This window comes from Larus michahellis, chromosome 10, assembly GCF_964199755.1.
Source record: "Larus michahellis chromosome 10, bLarMic1.1, whole genome shotgun sequence".
In the NCBI taxonomy this organism is placed as follows: Eukaryota; Metazoa; Chordata; class Aves; order Charadriiformes; family Laridae; genus Larus; species Larus michahellis.
This window is the reverse complement of record NC_133905.1, coordinates 4105035-4120951: the sequence shown is the minus strand read 5'-3', so window position 1 is coordinate 4120951 and position 15917 is coordinate 4105035. Positions and strand designations below refer to the sequence as shown.

The following is a 15917-nucleotide window of genomic DNA, read 5'->3' as shown; positions in this document are numbered from 1 at the left end:
GAAAAGCGGCCCCTATCAGATAAGAGGTGTCAGTCAAGATTTCAATGTAGTCAGCTGCAGCTTGAAAAGGACACATCACAGTACATCTGCAGAAGGAAGCGTGGCGAATGTTAAACCTCCACAGCGTGGGAATCAGCACAATGGATCCCATCTCCATACGTGATAATGGGAAACTCATCTAATTCTCTTACGCGAACTTTAATGCCAAAAAGTTGCCACAGAGAACCACCAAGGACACAAGGGCTTTTTCTTCAAAGCTTCTGAGATAGGCAGCATTAAACGCGTTTGCTTTGAGCTGGCTGTGTGTTAAGCTTCCTCTCTGTCCCTTCATCTCTCCCCAATCAAGCTGTGTCTCAGTCAGCACCCAGTTGTTAAATTCTGGATGGATTAAAGAGCATGAGAAAGTGCTTTTTTTAGGAAAGCGGTGTTTATCCGTCACTCGTCTGGGTGAGTGTTAAACTTCAGATCCTCTGCTCCTCTAATGATCGTTGCATGGCGGTGCATTCAGCGTCTTCGCTTTGCACAGTAGTGAGGATGTTTGATCTAAAGGCTTCTCTTTGCCCAAGATTAAATCTGAATTTGGATCATCCTTTGGGGTCTAATTGCGTAGGATTTTGGTGGCAATGCAGCAGGGCCACAGAGTGTATTGGCAGGAAGAAGAGGACAGGAATTCCCCGACTGACCTGACAGAGCCCAGGAGATTTCAATAACATTTTGGGTGGAGGAGAAAATGAAGTTCAAAGACAGGGAAAAAAAGCTTTCCTTGTTCAGTGTTAAAAATGAAAAAATAGGGAGGATAATCTCTCTAATCAAATTCCCAGAATTTGTGCACGCTTCCAGCTAATGCCAACTTAGAAGAAGCATTGACCGGTTACAGACCCTCTCCGATGTAGACGTGGGTGGACAGGGATCAGACTGACAGTAAGTTCCTCAAAACTGCAAAGTTTCGACACCGTGTTAGGCATAATTACACTTGTCAAAGATGACACACTCCTGGAGATTTTCTGTTGCAGAGCTAATGGCAGAGGGACTCGTGCAAAAACCTCCACATAATTTCTGGATGCCTCAGGCCTTCAGAAACTACCTTGACAGGCAGACGATGTTTTGCCGTGCAACAGGAGGCTCTGGTTTAACTACAGGTGGTGTTGGACCAAACAGTTTGAAGCATCTTTGCTTTTCTGAATCTGGAAAAGTCAACTCTTTTTATTTTGGGACTGTCACCACTTAGAGAGGTATAAGAAATATCAGGTCATAAAATGACCACCTGCCAGTTAGCTCCTCTGGTCTGTTACCTCCAGTAAAGGGCAAACGCTTCAACACAGCAAGGAAACACATGATGATACTGGGCTGCCTGGTAAGACGAACACATGGCTCCCCCCTTCTCAAACCTTCAAATGACTTCTACCAAAAAAAAGGAGATGTTTAAAAAAAAAAAAATTATCCCTGTGCGGGACCCAAGCACAGAGCTGATGGTAGCCAAGAAATACATGCAATAGCTGCAATACCACCCTCTGGTTCAGCTTCTTGCCAGCCCAGCACTGCAGTGACGTGAAGTTCCCCCCAGAACAGCAGCTCTCCTCCCCACAAAAGAAAGCTCGAGCAGATTAAGGCCAAGTCGGAAGGAAAGGACTGTGTCAGAGCAGGACAGAAACCACAGGGCTTGCCACAGCTTCTCAGCTCTTATCCTAGCAGATCCCCTGCCCAGGTGGATCTGGAAAACTGTCTTAGAGATCCTAGACGAAGGTAGACTGTGCCATGTACATATTAGCACGAGCCAGAGCTAACACACGCAGGTATGTGAGCGTTGCATCAAAACCTACTCACCGCGCTGCAGATGAGGCTTTTTTTCCTACGCAGCGGCTCTTCCTTCACTGCCACGCCACCGCGCCTTCCCGCTCCGGCTTCACATGCCCTGGGGAGCGGGAAGGTCGACACTGGGTGCCAAAGGATGAAATGCTGAAATGCTCATCCAGCTGAGATTAAATTAAGGGAGAAGGGATGGAGCACGCCAAACACAGTGAGCCTTAGATAAATGCTCATTGTCTTCGCTGGGAACTGGGTTTGAATAAGAAGGAGACGTTCAGGATTTGGCAGACTGTATGTAAAACATTGCAGAACGACTGCTATGTGCATGCAGCTAGCTTTCATGCATAAGATATATAGGAGAATACCATATGTTTAAAGCATCAGGCAACCAGGCCAATCTTGGATCATATTATAAAGCTTTCCTACAGTGTTGCATTTGTTCTAAACAGATGCATTTCTCCTTGCCTTCCTCCTCCCCCCGCCAGCTTCCCAGCCTGCCAACACTCACTTATAAGGAAAGCAGGTGTCCATCTTTAAAAAAAGAAATAAATCAGTATCCAAAGGAATCTGTCCAGGAAGAAAGTAAGTGCCCATCTCTGCTATTTTTGTTTCAAACAGGAAATATGTTGCCAAACAAACTAACAAACGGACAAACAAAGAACCAAAACAAGAAAAAGGGAGACATGAAAATTCATAGGAATTAGGTTCTGAATTCTGCAAAGCCAAATGCTAATCACGCCAGTCCTCAAACGTACAGAACAGATGAATTCAAGAACAGAAAGAGCACCGATGGTAGCAGATATGCTCTGGATGAAACATGTCCTGCATCGGTTATGAGAAGGGCTGGATGCTCTTGTCTTTAAAGTGTATGGTTTGATTTTACATTAATTCATCAGCAGCATCGCAGATCTCGGGGGCTCGTCTCCGCTCATTATAGGTGCTTTGCATATAAGGTTGGAAAAGAACCACCAGCTGATTTGTCTCGTTGCTGCTCTCTGCTGTCGCTGTGTTACCCGGCTAGGGAGCTTTTGGCAGACCCCTCCATGCATCGGGAGCTCTGCCGGGCGCTGGCTCAGCCCCAGCGGGTGCCGGGTGCCCTACGCCAACACGAGCGGCTCCGACGGCTGGGAGGAGAGCCCAGCATCTCCCAGTGAAATGGTGTTGGCAGCGGCTGGGCAGGGATGCGGAGGAAACCCAAGGCCAACCTGCCTTGTGCACATCACCCTCAAGTGAGCAAGAGCAGCTCTGTCCTCCTGCGATGTTTCAAGAGACGCCGTCTCCATCAGTCCCTGGGGGACAGCAGAAGCACCTTGTGGGAGAAAGCAAACAGGCTCAGCAGCGGCGCAGACGGGAAACACTGGCAGCTGGCTCCCTATCCTTTACACGGAGTTCCCCCCACTCGCGCGAGCTCTCAAGGCCGTGTTTTATATCCTAATTAAACTGAAAGAAAAGGAATTGGATAACAGTCTAAAAGATTTGCAAGCTACATCTATTTCAGAAAATGACTCATGTTCCCACTAGTGTAGCTCATCAGGTCCAGCACATGCTCTAATGTGTGGGACTAATAGATTTGTAACAGTGATATCTAATATGAGTCTGTTCCGGTTACATACTTATCATGGGTCCTCTCAGGCTTTCCATCAAAGCTGCTGAATGAAAGTGCTTTTTATTAAAGAAAGAGGGAAAAAAAACCCCCTCTTTCCCCATAAATCGCTCAGCACATTAGCCCCCAAAACAATTCACTGAGGCAAGGTCATATTTCCCTTATATTAATTTAGATCCTTGGAAAGCTCAATGAGATGAGAAGACAAGACAAAACACAAGAGGCTGTGTCTTCGGCTGCCATGAATCAACATTGCTTCCCATCAGCTGAGAATCCAACCATATATCCAGAGAGAGCTATAGGAAATATATAACAATTTCTTTACAGTCTTGGGGTCTGGTAATGATGATCCATGCGTTGCTTTATTGCTTAAGAAGGAAGGGAGCAACTACAAGGACAGATGACACTTGGCAGGTGAGAGCAGCTTTTACAGCCCCATGGGAAAAGCCCTTTCTGATTTCAACAGGCTCGAGTTTGTCCCACGGTGTTGGGGGTCACTACGATTAAATGGAGGGGAAAATATTTTCTTGCTTTGTTCTATTTCCAGGCAGTATTTCAGTGGGACAGGTCCCGATGGCAGTCACAGGCGGGAGTAGGATGCGACAAATCAAGTCACAGAGGGACAGGTTTAGGTGAAATATAGTCATGATGCTGCTGCTCTGCCTCTCAGTTATCTCCCATCCGCTGCTCCAAACAGCAAGGAAAGCTGCCAGCTCCGAACCCTGTACCGTGCGTTGTCCCTTTGATACCACAGCTCTCTCCTTCATGTTTACACCCTTCAGATATTTTTAGGCTTTTTTTTTTTTTCCCACACACAGAAGCAGGCGTTGTCATCTCGTAGCCTCATTTGGCGGTTTGAGGCTTCCCACATAAATCATTTTTTCCAAACGTCTCATCACCTAGTGATCAGAAGGCGGAAGAGGTGATCTGGTCGCTCGTCCTTTAGCTTCCTCCCAGGTCTCATTATCTGGTCACGTTGCGGTGGCCGGGACCAAGAGAGTGGTTCTTTTTGAGGACAAATCAGAATCACGTAGGGAAGGGCTGTTTCCTTCCCACGGCATAATTTGCCTCCGTGGAGGCAGACCAATTTATTTGCAGTAATATACTATTTCAGGCGGGTCTCCAATTTGTCATCTACTGGCACCTCAAGGACCCTTTCTGTACCTTACCTGGAACTGGTGGAAAATAGGTTGTCAAAACTGTTAATTTCTGATATAGTTGGAGGGGGAGGGTGTTCCCTGAAAATATCTTATGCTTTAGGATGAATGTTTTTTGGTGGAGGGAGCTTGATTTTTTAAATTATTTTTACAATAAAAGCCAATCTTCTCCCCAGGGAAACAAAGTTTTAACCTGCTTCACTTTGAGACCTTCCAAATCTCTTCTTTTTGTGAGTTGTCTCAACTATTTTGGATAGCGTTCTTGCACATACACGTCTTTGTCAGGTTTAACAGCCAAGCAAATATCAAATTACAGTAACGGATTTGTGGGCATGGTCTGGTCCAACTAGACAGACAGCTAAGCACTATAAAGTGTTCTGTCAAACAATTATTCTCATAAAATTTCATTCTCCATAGTGGTCATGTTATCCAGATCAAATCCTTGATCCTTCCTTAAAAATTTCTCAGAACATCCTTGTTTTCCCCCTCAGGCACTCTTAAAACAAGCCTCCCCGGATCATGAAATAGAAATGCATTCAACCCATTGTTCTGGGAAGAAAAAGCTGTTTCAGACCAAATTCAATTGTATACCGTGTTTGTAACTTCATTCCAGAAAAGCTTTGGAGCCAAATAGGTCTGTATCAGCCATTATGAGGTGTTTCTTAGCAAAAAATCTGTTGCTGTAGTTGCTCCTCCCTGTCCCACCCTTGCAATGAACTCCAACAAGTGGCAGATCCGAGCTGGTTGTTGACACGGAGGTGAGAAGTTGGGTGCTTGGGACCAGCATGACAATAACCCGAGGCTTGGTGAGATCTCCTCCCTTCACCCACCTCTGACTCCCAGTGCTTCCCAGCAACAGGAGCGGATCCCAGGGCAGCGGCCTCGCAACTGGGACCCGACCGTGGGTTAGTACTTCAGTCTTCATCGGGTATTAAGCCTGTCACTGTACATGACAGGTCTTGCCGCTGTGAAATGCAATCCTGCCTCTCGATGGGCTCCATGGGTTAGGGAGGGTGGTGGGTAACCATAGAAACAACGTTGTAAAACAGCATGGGAGTTGACGCGTAATAAAGTGCTACCACTGTGCAACACCTGAACAGAGCCCTTCAGGAGGAGTCGTCATGGATGCGCATGTAACGGGCTTGAGCAGGGATGTCCCATGCAGAAAGTCAAGCACAGGCTGGAGGACAGAGCTGGCATGAGAAGGCAGGTACCAACCATTAATGCAACTTAAAGTCCTTAAATTAAAGCCCAGAAACCCACTATATTTACACTGACTGGTTTTCATTCAGCTTCTGAAAGGAGCAGGTGATGCTGAGCTCTGCTCCCTGTCCCCACACAGCTTTGGGGCTTGTGTGAGCAGGTGTAGGACCCTGCAAGCCTGGTCAAAATTTTCTGGAGGAAATCCTGGCTCTTGGCTTTTTCCAAAGACCAGTTCATGTATGGAGAACACCCTTGTAAATACACAGAAGTGCTTAATTACCAGATATCCTAGAAATAGTGGTATTCAGTAACCTACAGCAACCTGCAGGAGCAGGTTCACAGATCAACATCATAAAAATACCATCTCCCATTCTTTCAAGCAGAAGTTAAATGCCAATGGTTCTCAAATAGACATGCCACACCAAGGAGCTTTCAGTTTTAACGCTGAGCCTCCTGACTGTTTCTTTCAAGACATTCCCATGAACCTCAGTGGGGACTGTAGAAGGTACAACTATAAAAGCCATGACTTCGGGAGGAGAGGAAGAGCAAATGCTCTTCCTCCACCTTCATTATTCTTCTGCACTGGGGACAGTCACCATCTGGACCTGAGATTTCAGGCCAGCCTTATTATTTCTCTTGCCATATCTACACCTTCAGCGGTAGAAAACAGTGATGCGAGTGTAGCACGGTCCTGTGCTGACACTGGTTTCTGTCTGTGAATTCTCCTACACACAGGACACGGTAATAAATCTTACACAGAGCACGCTGATCGATTCTGGACAAGCAGTATGTTAGTCTCCAGGGCCAACAAACCAGCACTTAAATAAAGTTTCCTTGCTCAGCGTGCTATGCTGAATAAAAAAAAGTTCTTCTGCATCCCAGGCAGGTCATTTAGCCTCCTGTGCAAGGAGAATGTCAAAAAGATACACATGTAGGCATTAGGAAATGCTCCCACCTGATGTTCTCAAAGTGAGCTCTCCAACAGCTCTGCATTCCCCCTGTAGTTCTCCTAATAATTAATGGAAAATAGAGTCCTCTGGGAAAATTGTCACCGGGTAATTAATAAAAAATGAAAACGAGAGTGCAGGAAGAAAGAACAGAGATGTTGCAGAAAGCCTGCAAATTGAAAGAGGCGGACTTATAGTTGTGATTTCCTTCCCAGTCTCAGAGGGAATCTAACGTGTGCTCCACGTTCATCAACGGCTCGCTCAGGACTCTCTGCGTCTTCCATTCACACTTCTGAAACAAGAGACATTGTAATGGAAACGTTCGCGCCTATGCCACATTCCTCAATGGCCCTGCACGCACAGACTTGCTGGCGCAGAGAGGGGAATGGCTGTCAGGGACAAATCTCCAGAGCCCTGCAGGGATCTATTACCAGGTGATCACTTGAGAAGAAAGGTCACTGTTTGTTTTCTACCTGTGGGTTCAATTTGCTTATCAGTTTGATGGGGGTGATGCATTAAAAACCAGGAAAAACGTCCTTTCTCTATCAAAGTAGTGACAAAATGTCCTTTTGCCTCAGCATCTCTGAAATATCTCCCCAAAGAGTGAATGCTCTTCCTTACGTCAAGCACATTTATCTCACCGCTCCTAAAGGAGACTAGAGAAGAGTTAAAAAAAAAAAAAAGCCAAGAAAAAAAAAAAAAAGACAAATTTTCATGGTCAAAATTGATGTCCTCTGGGGAAATGGGGGCTGAGAACCCATTGCTGGCATTGCCCAGCCCCCAGCACTGTCCCCACCTGCAGTTTGCCAACACGGGTGCCTGAGCTATCACAGTTGCGGGGGAATCCTGAGAGGGAAGGGGATGAAGATGGATGGTCTTATGATTAATCCAGAAGACAGGGATTCAAGGGATCTGGCGTCACTTATAGACCTCCTGGGTTGACTTTGGGCAAGTCAATTAACCTCTCTGTGCCTCTGCTTGCCATCTGTAAAACGGAGATAAGAGACTTCCCCACAGCACAGGAGTGTTCGAAGGAGACCTGTGTGCTTGACAGATGCTCTCATCCGATGCCAACAGGAGTCATGAGATTTCATTGACAGGAGAGTGATGGAGTGGAGAAGACCTACTGCCGTTTGGGGTTACGTAGCTTTGTGAAAACTCAATAGGTATCCGTCCTGCTTCCCTCGCCACCTCCTTTGCACCTGTCTGTCTTCAAGGCACGAACGCTCTCTTGACCAAGCATTGGCTCCAGTACCAGCTGTGGCAACCCACAAGTCTCCTAGGATGCTTCCCATCCCTCCACGAGGGCTCAAGCGGATCAGCGAGGATTTTTGCCACTAAAAAAAAAGGTAGCGGGAGTCTCAGTGGAGAAGCCAGCCTTGCCTTAGCCCTGTGAGTGTGGAAGTGGCCGAAGTGAAAGGCTCTGCTGCCCTGCGTCCCGCTGCCCTTGTCCCCACAGGGTACCTGCATAAATCCCCACTCCTGGAGGCACCTCCTGCCCGTTGCAGGAGAGTGAGAGGCATCACACCTGACCTGGCCTCTCCATCTCTCCCACCTCACCACAGGGGCTCAACTAATCCTTCCAAACACTTCACAGCTCTGCTGTAAGGAACATAATTTTCCATTATGGTTTTTTTTTGATTTCTGGATTTTTTTTAAGACATCAGAAAAGAAAAGCATTCCTGTGCTTTCACAGGGAACGCAGTATTTCCCCTACCAGCTTCAGAAGACAAGTTAAAGCATCTAATCCCGACCCTGGCAGAGCCTGCCTGACCCTTCTCTGCAAGGCTCGGGGGGAGGATTTCTTTCCTCTCCTATTGGGCTTTTCAATTTTTTTTCTTGTATTAAAATCCCATAGTGTTATTAAAAGGAATTGTTCAATTCCTTTAATTGGCTCAGAAGATAAATTCTTCCCTCAGCCTGGGGGTCATGGCCATCAGCAGCTATTTATTAACTGCATTGATTGAGAAGAACAGCCTTTAAATGGAAATAAATTGAATTCTATGGCAAAGAGGATTCCATACAGGCTATTAATGTAAGACAGAGAGCTTAGCAGTTTTAGTTTTTATTTATTTGTTCCCCTCCTCAGCTCCTAACTATCCTCAGGCTCCCGGCTACTTCCCATGTCTCCCACGAGCCATCCCCTCCTCACCGTAGGGATTTCCTTACCTACATAGGTGAGAGCAGGCACAAGGGTAATGGTGATGATGGAGACCTGGATGAGTTCAGGGAGGCTCCAAATCAGGTCCCCAGGAGCCAGTGGAGGAAGGAGGGATGATGGGGAGTAAAACGAGATGTCCACATGCATGCACAATAGAAGTGAGCTCTCCCCCTCTCTCTGGGGCATTTTTATTATAGTTTTGCCTTCTTCAGTGCTCAGGGATTGCCTTTGCCAACCCCCTGTCAGCTCCAGAATACATTTCATGGTGCTCGCCTTCATTCCAGAGTTTAATTGCTTGAGATTGTTACTTGTAGGCTGTTAATTTATTAAAACCAGATCTCCCGTATTACTCCGGAGCCCAGAAGAATCATTGCCTTCTATTAAAGGCAGTGGCGCGTGCCCGCTTGTCTTTTTTCTCTGGTCACCTCTGTAATTGGAGCATTCTGCTAAGATGGAAAACTTCCCCCTACCAGCTAAGCATCCTCCACAGGGCAGGTTCAGCTGAGGAACACATATGGGAGACAAAATCACTCAGGGTGTAAACAAATATAACTTCTCTGATGTCCATGGAGGAGTGGGTGATTGCACTGGAGACACACAAAGCCTCTAAGCTGTTTGGGTCATGTTTGCCCAGGTGGGATGAAAAGCGAAGTCAGGGGCTCCTGATTACAGATGGTCACTGGAGGCATCATGCAGATGAGACTGTGCCAAAATACAACATGTTCAATGGAGCCAGCCCTGCCCTCACCCAGCTAATCACAGAAAGATCTTCCTTGGTTGCACGGACCAAATTTTGAATCAAACACATCCCTCAAAGCCAGACACTTGCACCATGTCCTGGTGCCAAGAGCACAGATGGGACTCATATGCCAGGATCTACACATACATATACACACATATATGTATTTCTCCATATACCTGGATGGGAAGTATGTGAGAACAGGTGGCTGGTGTGGGGCAGAAACTCTCCATTTCTTCTCAACCATCATCTCACCAACAGGTTCCTCCATCTCCCCAGGGGAGATGTCCTGACTCTGCCCTGCCTTTGAAGGGCTTCCTTGGCAGCCCCATGCACACATCTGACCCTACAGAACTGCTCAATAGCATCTAAATTGCAGAAGCAGCATCCCTTAAGGCAGTGCCTGAGCCTGGTTTTCAAACTCATAAAGGAAGGAAATCAACTGACAATTGTGAGACTGAAAATCACCATATATTTGAGATGCTGCTGAGCAGCCGTGTAGGGGATGTCTGCCCCTCTCGGTCTGCTTTCTGAAATCCTGACGTCAGAAGAGGCAAATACCCTCCAATACATTATAAGGTCACCAACCCACACCGCTCTCTCAGGTCACGGCACAGCGCATATTTTGGACACACAGTGTGCAGCCTCCCTCGAATTTGGGTGCCTCTGATTCATACCCTCACCTAGATCTGGTGCTGAGCTTCACTGTTGTAAGAGCGCGAGCCCAAACACGAGACCAAACCATCACCAAACGCTGGGACAAGGTGCTGCATCCAGGCCAGCATCCAAGGGGGATGCCTTGTGGGGTTCCCAGCCTGCTGCCAGGGGGTCTCAAGACCCTCAGTCCTCCTGCGGTCCAAAGGCCACCGATGTTCCGCGAGGCACCCAGACATCCCGAGACACTTTTCACAAAGAGCGAGCGTCTGGGGCACAGCTCCCGGCACCTGCAGGCAGAGGCACCAGCTCTCGTTACCCACCAGCCGGCAATTATAACAGTAGCAATACCAGAGTAAAACAATAACATTTTGTTTATCTCCTAAATAGTTAGCTCATTTTAGCACTCTGCCTCCAAGTGCTAGATAATAACGGGATACAAGGCAGGCGGTAGCTTTCTGTATCCAAAACAGTGTGGGTGCATCTGCGATCGCAAAGAAGTTGAAAGTGGCTGCTCCAGATTCCCAGCCCTGGAACTGGTGGCACGAGCTTTAGGTTACAATGGATATCGGGATTTCTCAGGGATGCAGAGCTGGGGCAAGCTAGACGAGCTGCTCTGGTGCCTGGATGTAGGCTTTGACCTACATCCTTTGAAGCTCTGGTTCCCTGTTCCTGAAACTGCCTGTGTTATTCTAGGACTGCTTTGCTTTTGATTTATTTTAAGTACAAATGTCCCAGGATCTAATCTGAGATCTGCAAGCAGGAGCACATGGCAAAAGACGGCACTTACAAAGATCCCAAAAAACCATTTCATTTAGATTAAACAAGGCACTTATTGTGTTTTAATAGAGAAATTGATTGTTATGTATATCGACCTTAACATCTTAGATTTGTATCTATTTCATCACTTTTAATCTTTGATAAATACGTTTCTAATAATTTCTAGGTGTTTATTGAACATAAAACTGTCTCGTGAAATTGAGAGTAAGATTGCTAAATACACTTATTGTACACTACTTCAACACAAATTCATTATTAAAAAACCTTTCACTGAGGTTTACTTTTAACCACAACATAAGAGATGTGCGTACTGCATAGTTAATCTATAGTAAATATATTTGTAATAAGCTATTGGTATTTAACCTGCAGTAACCATCTTAATAAATATGATACATGGAAATGGCTATTGGACAAGTTGCTCTTTTTAGCCCTGTCAAACACTTGGAGGATGTGGGGTGAGAAGGAGGAAAGCTGTGGCCTGGCAGAAGGCAGTTTATTTATCAGTCCTCCACAGCCCTCGCCTACCCTGGCCACTGGACTCATTGCTATTTCAGTCCCCAAATCTCCAGCCCCGCATTCTTACACGGCTCTGCCATTTAATCTCCGTCCTGAGTCAAATTAACATTTGGCCCCAGCCATCCGTCTGACTCCGGCAGGCTGCGCGATGCAAAGGCTGTTAATTCGGCTCCTGGTGCCCTCAGATGATGCTCTGTCTGCCCAATAGTTTTGCAGAGTGGATAAACATCCTCGAGGGATCAGGAGCAGACCAGAACCTGTACCCCTGGGGTGGAAAAAACACAAGCCATGGATCAACAGAGAAGCTCAAATGAGGAGATTTCAGCTTTGAACTCAGCGGACGCCACCAAATGCCTTTGACACATGAAGTAGACAGGAGTCTGACTCCAGGCCATCGGAGGCAAAAGACTTGACCCGCAGTGCTGCTTAGACCCCCTGGGATACTCTCAAAGATGTATTTGTCATTCTTTGCATCACTTAATGACTGAGGTTAGTTGCAACAAGCCAGCTCTAGCAGATATGCACAGAATTTCACTCCTGGCACGAATCAAATGGGAGAGGGGCACAGTAATTCCTCCCATGTCCTCTCCTCTGGGTCCTGCCCTATTTGTTATACGGCCACTTGTACAGGCCCTGCAATCCCTCCTGTAGGCCACCGTCTGATTCCCATATATCAGAGAGAGCCAAAGATCTTAACGCGCAACTTTTAATTGAGCTGTATCATCTGCCACAAACATGAAATTAATGGTCCTACATCATAATCATAAATTCATACATAACCCCATGCACCAGCAAATAACTCTTTGCAGTGATACTACAATGGTAAGCTGATTTGCAAGAAGCGCACGCTACCCAGGAATCCTAATTAACCAAATTAACACCATCACTTCAAATCATGTCCCAGCAGTAGGACATTTCCGATTGGCCTCGGGCTGGAGCAAAGCAGCCAAATGAAAACCTGACAGCGTCTCCGCGGGTCCAGCAGGCCAACCCTTTACTGAGGGAAAATTCTGCTGCCCATCCATGCACACAAGGACGGGAACAAAAAAAATCTCGTGAGCATTTTGTAGGTACCAGAGGAGCAGTTCTCACTTTCTCATGCATTTCCCAAATTTAACCGTCAGCATCAGGAACTTCTTCCTGCCATGCTGGCTTGCTCCAGGGGTTTGTGACACCGCCAGTTCACCCTGGAGAGTGCCAAATAGTGCTTTGGATGAGCCAAGCGATGGGTCTGGGGTCATGGAACAGAGCTGGCAAGAGAAGCTGGTGTGCAGCAGCCTCCACAAACCCCAAATCCATCTCCCTGAACCCACTTGTTTCCGCTGGTTTCCACTTGTGGCTTGCCTGAGCTGTTTAGAGCTCAATGCCTTTTTTTTCCTGCCTTCAGGGTAGTCACGTTTTTCTATTTCTGCCATGCGAAAAACAAGTTGCTATTTTGAGAGCGTGTGGGATTCAAGCCCATGACGGTCCCAGCACTCCCTGCACGAAGGACGAGCGCCGTAACCTGTGTGCCAGAGGGACTTGCCTCACGTCTCTCTCTGTGTTCAGCCTGGACAACAGGGTGTCTCAGTCCCACCAGGGTCCTCACGCTGGGGCACTGAATTGCCTCAACTCCCCAGGTACAGGGCCCATAGGTCCCTTCCCTGCTCTCAACCAATGCTCCAAAAGCTGGGGTGAGGGGTTTGGACCAAGAGAAAAAGGACATTCCTACCAGAAGTGGGGTTCGAACCCACGCGGGCATGCGCCCATTGGATCTTAAGTCCAACGCCTTCACCACTCGGCCATCCTGGTGGGCTATAAGCTCTCCACTGGCCCACCAGTCCCTCCCCTGGAGGGCACACACCTCATCAAGCCCTCAAGATCCCAAACCAAGACACTTCCTTGGGTTGGGACCCAGCAACACCTTCCCCTCCTTCACGGCTTTCTCTTATTTTTATTTTTTTTTAATTGTTTAGGTTGGAAAAGACCTTTAAGATCATCAAGTCCAAACACTGACTCAGCACTGCCAAATTACCACTACACCATATCCCTCAGCACCACATCTACGTGTCTTTTAAATACCTCCAGGGATGGTGATTCCACCACTTCCCTGGGCAGCCCGTTCCAGTGTTTGATAACCCTTTCGTTGAAGAAATTTTTCCTAATACCCCATCTAAACCTTCCCTGGCTCAACTTGAGGCTGTTTCATCTTGTCCTATCACTTGTTACTTATGTCCCCAGAAAACTGGTGGAACATTATTGGGAGGCACCAGGTCTCGTGGGCCATGGAGGACAGTACAGCCCCTACGTCCCAGCGCAAGAACCATAGTCACCGGTGATATCGACATCAGGGACTCTGGTGCAGTACAGATATCTCTGGAGGGTCTCCGTCTGACCCCACTGGGTGCCCAGGGGGAAGGGAGCAGCTCTGACAGCCTGTCAGCACTCAGTCAGACCTGCCACACGGTTAAGGCACTGTCCTTGCACCTTGGGTCGCACTCCTCATCCCCTCCGATCTGCATTTGGAACTCTAACAGGGGATTTAGCTGGGAAAGACAGTGGGGCAGGGGCAGGCTTTCCTTTTCCTTTAGGGTGACATACAGCTTTTTTTCTGTCATCTATGGAAAATAAAAAAAACCAAACAAAACCTCTGTTGGACCACATGGGAATCAAACCCACAGCCACCAAGTACCTACCTGCAGGAGGTCTTTAGCCTTAAGCCACAGGAGCCTGCTAAGTTCTGACACTGATTTCAGCCACCCTCACTCTTCCCAGGCCAGCACCTTCACACGGGGCTGCTGTTGCTTTGGAGGGACACTGCAACCTGTTCCCAGTCCTGCCCTCTCCCACGGGATCCCCATATGACCTGGCTCCCTGCACCAGGCTTGGACAGCCACGGCCCCTGGAGATGCTCACACAGAGAAACCTGGCCAGGCCCTTTCACCAGAGGATCCCGTCTGCTGGAGACTCACTTGGCCAGGCTGTCCTGATTGAAGATGAGGGCAATTCCCTCCTTGCTTCCCCAGGGACTGCTCAGGACTGTGCCCTGGGGTAGCTGAGCTGCTTGGAGGGCTTGCGGTTGGCTGCTGCAGAGGTGAGAGGGACTGGCCAGAAAAAGGAGTGTTTCCGTGTCTCAAAAGAGGGTGATAGAGAGCTTCTCAGTCAGGAGGGGACCACCCTGGCCTCCAGAGGTAGTTCAGAAGTGCTAGGAAGCAAGGCAGAATGACCCCAGGCATCCCACTGGAGGATGCTGCAAGTCCTCAGCTCAGCAGAGGACTGGGTCAACCTATCCACACACAAAAATCCTGCCAGGAGGAAAATTCCCCCCGCTTAGGTGCCAAAAGGGGACAGCAACTTTCCCTGCCTCCCTTTTTACCCTTTGCGTTACAGTCACAGCAATCTGCCACGCTGGTCCACGTGTGCAGAACCGCAGCTCAGCATCCCTGGATGCCTCCAGCTGCAGCACCCGCATTAATATCAAATGAAGTCACGCTCACAAAGGGTGTTGCGCTCGCCAGCTCCAGAGGAATCTGCTCCTAATGAGCGACTTCAAAGCATTAATGAGCTTGCAAAGCTCTCCTCTTCGTTTACAGAGCCGGACCTCGCACGCTTGGCAATAAGACAGGGGTCACCCGTCAGGCGAAGAGAATGCGTGTGCATGTCGGCGAATATAATATATTTGTCATCCTCTAAGAAGCAAAGATTAATCATGCCCTCTCCAAAAGGAAGCTTTTATGCCGCATCTGCTCTTCACAGCATGGAGGGAAGGGACCTGCCCGCAAGGACATCCATGACCCACACTGCTCATATCCCCATAGCACCCAGCACAACCAGCCTTGAAGTTAACATCCTACCTTAACCCTTTGGGTCTAGGCTGGGAAATGCTACTCGAATTGGCAGCCTGAGGGGTGAATAAAGTGGTGGAATTGCACTCCGACACCGGTTTAAGGCATGCATGGAGGGAGTGGTATGGATGTGTGAGAGAGCAGGTTTGACTCATGCTTCCTGCTCTGTGGCATCCTCCCAGCACAGGCAAGCAAAGGAGACGCTGGCCAAGAACAGCACAGCGCGTCTCATGCTCTCTCCAGGGACCACTCTCTCCCAGCCACATCCCCCTCTGAGCATCCCTGAGCTCGCCATAAATCTCCGTGTTGAAACAGCTTCCAGTGCTGTTCAAACAGCCCAGTTGCACCCATTTGAGGAGCGGAGACTGTCCATCCTGCTGAGACAGCGCAAAAAAAAATATGCTGAGGGACCAGTGGCTGGCCTGAGCATGAGTCAGCTGCTGGGCATTGCTTGCCCTTCCTCCCAAAACCTCTCAGCCTCTTCAGCCTTTCCAGAGCCTTCTCACAGCTGACACCCTGGATGGCAT

General features: G+C 48.0%; 1 non-coding gene across 1 annotated transcript; it reads right to left on the bottom strand.

The window, feature by feature from the left end:
- Positions 1 to 13274: 13274 nt before the first annotated feature.
- TRNAL-UAA (transfer RNA leucine (anticodon UAA)) lies at positions 13275 to 13357 on the bottom strand. Its single transcript has one exon. It is a non-coding gene; the product is annotated as a tRNA-Leu (tRNA).
- Between the last annotated feature and the right edge of the window lie 2560 nt (positions 13358 to 15917).